General features: G+C 39.2%; 1 long non-coding RNA gene across 1 annotated transcript; it reads left to right on the plus strand.

Moving 5' to 3' along the window:
* The first annotated feature begins 1,125 nt into the window (after positions 1–1,125).
* Positions 1,126–1,895, plus strand: LOC141911657 (uncharacterized). Its single transcript, XR_012620066.1, has 3 exons — positions 1,126–1,156; positions 1,576–1,783; positions 1,863–1,895. It is a non-coding gene; the product is annotated as an uncharacterized LOC141911657 (long non-coding RNA).
* Positions 1,896–10,404: the final 8,509 nt, after the last annotated feature.

Here is a 10,404-nt window from a genome sequence, read left to right on the forward strand (position 1 = left end):
AACAGCGCCACCACCAGCTGCAACAGCAGCACTGGCAGTACCCGCAGTACCAGCACCATGCAGCAACAGCGCCACCAGCAGCTGCAACTGCAGCACTGGCAGTACCCGCAGTACCAGCACCATGCAGTAACAGCGCCACCAGCAGCTGCAACAGCAGCAGTAGCAGGTAAAACCTGTTTGGAAATTCATTATTTTTAGAGAACTGTTCTATATAAATTATTCTATCTGTTTATGTTTCCAGCATTCAATCACTCAAAGATCACGGCTTAGTTTGATTTGGTGTGAAACTGCTCTTATTTCATAACAACTTAACTGACAATTTCTAAAATTTGTATTTAGGAGCTGAAATAACTGGAACCCTTGATAGAATCTGTGAACAGTAAACATTGGGAATTCACTTCACATTTGTTTAAGATGGACATCGCTTTAGATCCTCAAAACCAATACGGTACCGGTAAATATCTCTACAGATTCTAGTCTCTGTTTGACTGTACATTTATAAACTCATTTCCTGATTAGAAGCTACATTAATCAGTGAAGGCGAATTTTCAATCACTTCTATTCTGGTCAAAGTTCGAATCATCAAAATTATACAACTGTTGTATTCTGGGGTCTAAAATAAAGCTGAACTTGCAGTAAACATTGCGCTCCACAAATCAAACAAGTCAGAAACGGTGAGTTTTATATCGATTTATTGCAGTAATTTGTGGTGATCTTCAAATCAAGTCCAGAAAATGATGTTTTGATCGGTCAATGTTGGCAGGTATCAACGTTTTACTAGAGGACGCAGTCTAAAGCTACCATCAAACCTCTCAGAAATCTGCATTTACTCGACACATTGTGATAAACTACTCATTAACCTGGTAGGTTTTCTGTCAATCGAACAGTTGCAGTTTCTATCTATTTCATTAACCATTTTCTGGCATAATTTTCTCTTTCCAGAATGCAATACGCCCAACACAAATTGGAACTGGAGAAATTAAAAATATTCACCTTCAAAGAGTAAAGAAGCTCTAGTTGCTGAAGCTGCTGCTATCGTTTTAAGAATTTATTTTCTCAGAAAATCATCAGTTCTCTTAACTTCATGACATTATGACTGTTGGAAGTGAAATCCTGCTAGATGGCACTGAACTTATCTGATATGAGTTTAGAAATGGTGAGTATTTCATCACTCCACTGTGCTCTAATTTCATAATGTTCTAACATTTAATTATTCTGTACAGAATTTTTATGTGTGATTCTCCGGAAAGAAGTGAGGCTGATGCTGCTGCTGCTGCTGCTGCGGCTGCTGCTGCTGCGGCTGATGCTGCTGCTAATTCAATCGAACATTTTCTATATAATTCATTTATTACGTACGCATGTATGGGGAGGGGGAGGGGGAGAGGAGGGGGAGGGGGAGGGGGAGGGGAGAGGAGGGTAGGGGGGAGGGGTCAGTGCTATTGTGTACTGTAATGCTTTATGTATATGAAAAAATTCGCCGATTTTGCGTACAGAGGGGGAGGGGGGTTAAAAAATTCAGATTTTATGCGTACGTAATAAATGGATGATCCCTGACGCAAGTTTTCTCTATTCTAGGACGAAGTGGGGATCTGGACCAATTTGCCATTTGACAGGGACAGGAACCAGCCATCTACCTGGAGATTGATATGCTGCCACTTATTTCAGATCTGCAATTTTTAAGTTTAAAGCCAAATGAATATGGTTCATATGTGCCGATCGGCATGGGCTACTGTTTGTGATGGTTTTATACTCGACACATTGTGATAAACTACTCATTAACCTGGTAGGTTTTCTGTCAATTGAACAGTTGCAGTTTCTATCTATTTCATTAACCATTTTCTGGCATAATTTTCTCTTTCCAGAATGCAATACGCCCAACACAAATTGGAACTGGAGAAATTAAAAATATTCACCTTCAAAGAGTAAAGAAGCTCTAGTTGCTGAAGCTGCTGCTATCGTTTTAAGAATTTATTTTCTCAGAAAATCATCAGTTCTCTTAACTTCATGACATTATGACTGTTGGAAGTGAAATCCTGCTAGATGGCACTGAACTTATCTGATATGAGTTTAGAAATGGTGAGTATTTCATCACTCCACTGTGCTCTAATTTCATTATATTCTAACATTTAATTATTCTGTACAGAATTTTTATGTGTGATTCTCCGGAAAGAAGTGCGGCTGATGCTGCTGCAGCTGATGCTGCTTAATTCTGCTAAACACAAGTTTGAAAATGATTGATTTTCTAATAGAATTTAGCCCCAATTTCAGACTGCTATAAATACATTACTTAGTATTTTCATAGTATAATGATTTTTTGCAGCATGAAATTTGTCCAATAGAACAGTTTGAAAAGTGATCAAAGATTGAATAATGGTGTTGAATTATCTAGAATTATAAGGTAATTATAAATTCTAGTTACCGAATTATGTCATGAAAACAATTCCCACTTGACTGTTAATTCAATCGAACATTTTCTATGTAATATTTTCTCTATTCTAGGACGAAGTGGGGATCGGGACCAATTTGCCATTTGACAGGGACAGGGACCAGCCATCTACCTGGAGCCAAATGAATATTGTTTATCTGTGCCGACCGGCACGGGCAGCCTACTGTTGTTCTGTTTATGATGGTTTGATGGACTGTGTATCACATATCCATAAAAACAATAGAGTCATCCCCTGATTCGTCTCTCAAAGCTGTGGTGTCATTTTTGCTAATAGAATAATAGCCTGACTCTGGCATAGAATATATAATTTAAACCCTGCTATATGCAAATTTAAAAGGCAAAATTCATTTATCAAGAATCGGAATCAAAATAATAAAAGTATAATGAAGAAATAACTAGAACAACCTATACGAACAAAATAACAAAACCTCTCGACCTTAGCACTGAACACTCGCTTTACTTTCCCAATGAACTTGTTTTTCCCTGTTTTAGTTATTCTTCAGACTTGATGATGGTCTCTACAGAGACTCCAAAATGTTGTGTCTTTTACTTCTATTAAGTTTCTATATAGTGGGTTTTAAAGTTTTAGGGAAAATTGAAATTGAAGATTAAATGTAGCTGTAAAGCAGCGATAACTGGTTGCATTAGTTTGTAATTGTTTGTACCCCACGACCCAGTTTTATTGGTCTGATTTTGTAAAAAATTGTATGATACACATCATTGTATAATGATGTAATATGGACATGTTTTGACAAGTCACTCAATCAATGAAACCATAAAGTTGAAATATCGACAGGTTTTCTTTATTATGTGACTATAATATTTCGTGTGAACTGTTGTTCTGTTTTATTTGAAATAAAGATGAATTTTCTGTGTTGTTTTAGTTGTGATTACAGACGTCGGCAGTTTCACACACACTCACGTAAATCCCACGGGTTCAGTTTCATAGAAATAATTTACTCATAAAGCTTTACTCAATTAGACTTTACCGCCTCAATGAATGAATATTTTTGAAGAAACTGAGCCTAGGGTATAGAGTTTCACAAACCAATTGCGTTTAAACATTTTATTTTGAAGAAAAAATTAAATCCAAGTTGAAATTGATTCATCCTTTCTCTGTGAAACTGGACACTCGCTATTCAGTGTGCGAAACTGCGGCATCTAAATCTGATTGAAACCCGCATCATAAACCAAATCCTACCGAGGGTACGGTTTCACATATACGGATTAATTATCAAAGATCAACAAAAAAGAAAAACTGAGTTCATGAAGTTCATCTGTTTTTGTGAGATTTGATCCAGATTAAATTTCTTCACAAATTCAGTTAATGCATCGTTTTTTGTGAAACTGCGACCCCTGGTGTCCACTCGAGGGATTCATTTATTCGTTCTTACCTTAGTATGCGAGGGTTTCAATTCGATGGTCCAACTACTATTCTTAAAAAGGCAGGGTCCAGTTCCACAGTTGTTGAGTTAAGATTTAACTCTGGGCCCAGTTTCACAAAAAGGATGAAGGCCTAAATCGATTTAAGATAAACTGAATTAATGAAGAAATTAAATCGATTTAAGAGTTAAACCTTTTTGTGAAACTGGGCCCTGGGGTAACTCATTGAAAGTGAATTAACTTTAACTCTAACTCACAACTGTGGAACTGCGTCCGGGTGTGTTACATGACAATGAGGAATAAATATAGATAATTGTTGCTGTAAGTCGTGTGTGCGTTATTTAATCATTTTTCGTGGCGGGGTCGAACCCAGGACACCTGTACATCCTCTATTCAGTATCAAGACCACTCTGAACCAGTATCAGTAATTACTGGTTCGAACCCGGGATACCTCTGTACATCCTCCATTCAGCATCAGGACCAATCAGAATCAGTAATTACTTTTAAGATATCAACATTTCACCGTACGGTGCTGCCTCTATGCTCATCGGTAGCGGGATTTTCATACACTAACGTTAGTCAACTCTGGCAAGCAAGGGTTACGGAGTATAGCTGGACAGCACGACGATTGCCAGAGTTGACTTCAGTTAGTGTATGGAAATCCCGCTAACGATGAGCACAGCGGCAGCACCGTACGGTCGGGACACCCTTGTACATCCTCCATTCAGCATCAGGACAACTTGGACCACTACTGAGTTCGAACCCTGGACACCCCTGTACATCATCTAATCAGCATCAGGACCACTCTGAATCAGTATCAGTAATTACTGGTTCTCGAACCCGGGACACAACCCTGTACATCCTCCATTCAGCATCAGGACAACTTGGACCACTACTCAGTTCGAACCCGGGACACCCCTGTACAAAGACCACTCTGAACCAGTATCAGTAATTACTTGGTTCGAACGCAGGACACCCCGTACCCATTATGACGCGATTAGACACGTGTTCGATGGTCGTCCTCATTCAGAAGATGAATTTAATTGTGAAACATGGTCATATCCAGGAATATTTAAACCCGGCCATCAATGTCTCGACTAAAACCGTGTCTATAACGATATTTGTACTGTTAATCGTCGTATTTATCTTCTTTACGATAACCTACAACGATACGATTTCAAACTGTGTTCTACCCGTACTCGTAGTAGGCCTAACTACCAATTTCACGTTGTTTGGAGCCATTTTAGGACAGTGTAACTTCAACCTAGAGCGATTTCACCCACCCCGAGTGCTACTTGATAAAAGTTCCTGTGTAACAAGTTTAATCGTAATCGGTCCATTGGGTCAAGAGATAAAGACATTTATCCAAAGCGACACCTATGGAAAAGAGTGGAAATTGTTGCATACCAACCGTAGAGTAGATATTGTGGTTTTTATATATATTGAATAATGTCACCAACTCTTTTATTCATTTAGAAATAATCTACTGTATTGAGCGAAGTATCTTTTAAATAAAGTGGCCTCCACTAGATAAAGCAAATATCTGTGTTCAAAATATATAAGTTACTATAGAATCAGTTGACCAAAAAATAACCCGAGTCAAACAGATGATCATCTCGTACTACAAATACCTCGCTGGGCCAAAAATTAGCCCCAACCTGAGGCACTAACCCTAACAACCCTAGAGCGATCGCAACCGTAACCCTAGCAGGACTCGAACCTGCGACCTCCAGCATGCCGGTCGAGCACGCTAACCACTAGACCACTGAGTTCTGATAGCTGACCTAGTTTGTGAATACGTGTGGTCAGTGTGGTACAAGGCCAACACTAGGGTTACTGAGTTTATCAAACAGGCCAACGCTAGGGTTTCTGCGTTTATTAAACAGGCCAACACTCGCGTCAGTGGTTGTTTCTTGGTAATAGCCTTTTTAGTGCCCTGGGGCCAGTTCCTTGGGTGATGGTTTAGGACGTAAATCTAAGCTTTTCTCATATCGGTATTTGTACACAACTCAATCGTGAACGTCTTTCTGTATTCCAAGACTGATTCTATTGGCTGATACAGTCAAACTAAATCGTTTAATCCGCATCGGCTTAATCCGAATTTTGGTCTAATCCGGATAATACTGTGTTCTACCCTGTTCTATCCTGTGTTCTACCCGTACTCGTAGTAGGCCTAACTACCAATTTCACGTTGTTTGGAGCCATTTTAGTACAGTGTAACTTCAACCTAGAGCGATTTCACCCACCCCGAGTGCTACTTGATAAAAGTTCCTGTGTATCAAGTTTAATCGTAATCGGTCCATTGGGTCAAGAGATATAGACATTTATCCAAAGCGACACCTATGGAAAAGAGTGGAAATACCAACCTTAAAGTAGATATTGTGGTTTTTATATATATTGAATAATGTCACCAACTCTTTTATTCATTTAGAAATAAACTACTGTATTGAGCGAAGTATCTTTTAAACAAAGTGGCCTCCACTAGATAAAGCAAATATATGTGTTCAAAATATATAAGTTAGTATAGAATCTATTGACCAAAAAATAACCCGAGTCAAACAGATGATCATCGTACTACAAATACCTCGCTGGGCCAAAAATTAGCCCCAACCTGAGGCACTAACCCTAACCCTAGATCGATCGTAACCCTAACCCTAGCAGGACTCGAACCTGTGACCACCAGCATGCCGGTCGAGCACGCTAACCACTAGACCACTGAGTTCTGATGGCTGCCCTGGTTTGTGAATATGGTTGGTCAGTGTGGTAACAGGCCAACACTAGCATTTCTGCGTTTATTAACCAGGCCAACACTAGGGTTTCTGCGTTTATTAAACAGGCCAACACTCGTCAGTGTTTGTTTCTTGGTAATTTTAGTGCCCTGGGGCCAGTTCGACGGGCGAAGACTGATTCTATTGGCTAATACAGTCAAACTAAATCGTTTAATCCGCATCGGCATAATCCGATTTTTGGTCTAATCCGGATAATATTTACAGTCAATTTAATCATTAATATACACGAAAATGACTTTTAATCCGGATTTGCCGTAAAACGGATGAATTTTGTTGGTTCCAATGATCGGAATTAGGGAGATTCTATCATACCATTTACTCTCCTTATATAAAGCTCTAATGTTGGTAGAGTTATTAATTTCTAACAATCTAGTGTTGAGTGATGAATGAAATTTGACTCAAGAAAAATCTGTATTCCTCACATGCCGCAGTAAAATAGCAAGACTGCATCAAATTACAACCGTTCAGTGCTGCCCCTATGAATAACGATAGCGGAATTTCTGTGAACTAAAGTAGTAATTACGAAAACCTCAAAACGAATGATTAGATTGGTAAAGAGCGTGGTTTTCATTAGAATAAATTCTTTGAATATTGCGTAGAATATAAAACCTAATCTAATCGAAAAGAAGCCGAGACCTGCACTAGACTGGTTGCCATTTCTACCTGCTAGTACAGGTGGCGGTGACCAGTCTAGCGGCGGGAATCCCAATCTGAGGTACACTATGACGCAATATCAAAATGGCGTGCTTTACCATAACACGAAATTAAGCAAAAACCTCACCTAATACAAACATTGCCACCCTCCTTCCCGACCCCTGAAATCAGTATTTCAATATTTGGTAAGTGTTTGTAACATTGGTTTAAATGGCGAAAAATATTCCATCTCAGATATTGTGGGAAATCATATTATTTCAGAGGTACATCCTACAAACGGCGGTGCACATGGTGGCGCTCAGTCGAGCATATCGACGTCATTCCATCCTGATATTTCTAGATCACGATGGGCTTCACCTCGCTGTTTTGTAATGAATTTGTTCTAAAATTATTCCATCGACTGATTACATCAAACAGTGAAAACAGTGTAAGTTTATTTCATATGTCGCTTAACCTATAGGCCTATTAATCGCAGTCCAAACATGTCGGACACCAACATCCTCCCATGGGAGGGATTTGAACCTGATGACATCGCTTGCTACACTCAGCCACGGCACGAACCCCTGCCACACTAGACCGGGTGCGCAGGTACATGCGCAGCTTTGCCGCATGAAATCTTGCAGCACCAATCAGATTGCTCGTTAATCGCTGAGGTAAATTTCACGGAAGAACTATAAATGGGAAAACCCGGGTTAAAATAAAACTGAATTTCTAATTGGCTATTAATGACATCAACTAAGCTGCGCGTTTAGCTGCTGCGCACTCGGTCTAGTGTGGCAGGGTTTTGTATCGTGGCAATCTGGATGCCATCAGGTTCGAGTCCCTGCCGCGGGAGGATTGATGCCTCTACTTGCCTCCATTCGTCTGTGATATTGATGATGATGATGATCATCATCGGTTTCAGAAACAGATAATATTTAAACTGTTCGTTTTTTCATTACTTTCTTGTTTATATTTCATGTTGAACTCTAGATGCAAAACCTAAACTGTGGATAGAAAAACCCCGTGAATAAACGAACTGCAGATTGGAGCGAACAATCTAATTTGTAAGTTTGAATTTTAGATTTGATATTTCTGCAGTTATTTCTCAGGAAAGAAAATCTTAGATTTGTTTATTATAGGTATCACTTCAACGTGTTCAACGGGAATTTTGATTCAGCACAGGAAAACAAGAATCACTCTTGGATTCAGCACAGGACAACAAGGAATCAGTGTTTCACAATCAGACTTTTTTGGTTTCGCGCCGGACATCGGGAATCACTCTTGGATTCAGCATGACGTCAGGAATCACTATAGCCTATGTGGAAATTCAAGATAAGTTACATTTATCTTTATTCATCGGTTGTTGAATTGATTTTAAGGGACCAATTTTATATTGTTTATTATAAACCATGTTTTGAAATGAAATCTCAGAAACCTGTTGCATTTATTCAATCATTTCAAATTTTTTTTGGTGAATATTTGGCTACAATCAGTTCATGATTGGGATTGTTATTTCATTAAGCGGGTTTACAGGTTTTCTAAATTGTGATCAACTCAAATGTTATTCTTAATCAATATGAAACTGGTTCTTGATGTCAATAATACAACTGTTATCAATCATGTTCCTTCGTGACAATCAGATCATGTGTATCTTAAGAGTTAGAATTTCTGTAGATTAAACTGCTGTACTTATTTCATACTGATTGTACAGTTACAGATACATGTAACATTGTGTACAGATACAGAGTACAGATCACTGCATTACTTCATCTTGTAATTGAACAGTGATTTAATGTTCTCTCATCTTCATTAGATTCCCATCCGTCTAACTAAAACATCAGAACATTCAACTCACCTAACCACGGGGTTTGGGGAGGGTGGGTAGTGTTGGGGGGAGGGAAGGGGTAGAGGGAGGGAGGGAAGGGGTGGGGGACGGTGGGAGGGAAGGGATTTGGGAGGGAGGGTGGGAGGGATGGGGTGAGGGAGGGCGGGAGGGAAGGGGTGAGGGAGGGATGGGATTTGGGAGGGTGGGAGGGATGGGGTGAGGGAGGGTGGGAGGGATGGGATTTGGGAGGGTGGGAGTGATGTAGGGGTGCTGGTAGGACTTGGGAGGGTGGGAGGGATATAGGGGTGGTGGTAGGACTTTGGAGGGAGGGAGGGATATAGGGTGGGGCTTTAGGGTTTAGGTACAGGTACAGGTACAGGTGGTTTAGTCGTAGTTTTAGTCTTGAAGTTCAGGATATTTCAGAAAATGTGTCCCATCTTTTTATTATTCTAAGAAAGGATTAATCATTATGAAACACGTGACTGCAACATGTCATGTTACAGTAAGCTGTATAAGCATCGGCCAATTGGACTCGTTCTATTTTACTGGTTGTTATTTCTATGAGACCCGGGTTTGATCCCCGGTGAGTGCGCACGTAATTTCACCCTCACTTCTCTCAATCGTTATGAGATAATTGCCCCAGATTTCTGAATTGGGACATTTCAATTTTTAGGGCCATTATTTAATGTGGTCAGGAATGAGAGATATTTTTTGAATGATCACAAACTGCTCCTTGGCTCCGATCAAAACATGGTTTCATTAATAATCCAATGAAACAACAATCATACGTAATAATTACTGTTGATATCTGGCGGTTTACTGATACATTTCCAGCTGAAAGATGTATTTTCTTCTGTGCTATTTTAGAAATGGCTTTAAATACTGAGAACTGTATAGGACGACTTAGAAAATTGTTGACGAGAGTCGAGATGCAGTCACATTCATCGCTGCCTCCTCTTTTTTCTGCAGATTCTTAGACAGAGACCTACTCTTCATTTTTGGAAGAAGAGTATAGAACTCATTAGAATAAGTGATATGTTTTGTAATCAGTATATCACTATTCATAGATATCCTTAATAATTAGTTATCGTTTTCAAAAAGATGGGACACATTTTCTGAAATAAACTGTACAATTTTTAGGTGGGACAAAGATTGACACGGAGAGACTATTGTTCTATTATTATATTCATTTTAGAATAGGATAATATTCTATTTCTACCTGTGACTTATAATTCTATTCTAGACAGAATTTAAGGTGCTGCGAACTAATTATACTTCTATCAGGAAATATTTTACTGAATTTAAAAGCCGTAAAAACAGATGAT

The sequence above is a fragment of the Tubulanus polymorphus genome, chromosome 10 (genome assembly GCF_964204645.1).
Source record: "Tubulanus polymorphus chromosome 10, tnTubPoly1.2, whole genome shotgun sequence".
Taxonomy (NCBI): domain Eukaryota; kingdom Metazoa; phylum Nemertea; class Palaeonemertea; order Tubulaniformes; family Tubulanidae; genus Tubulanus; species Tubulanus polymorphus.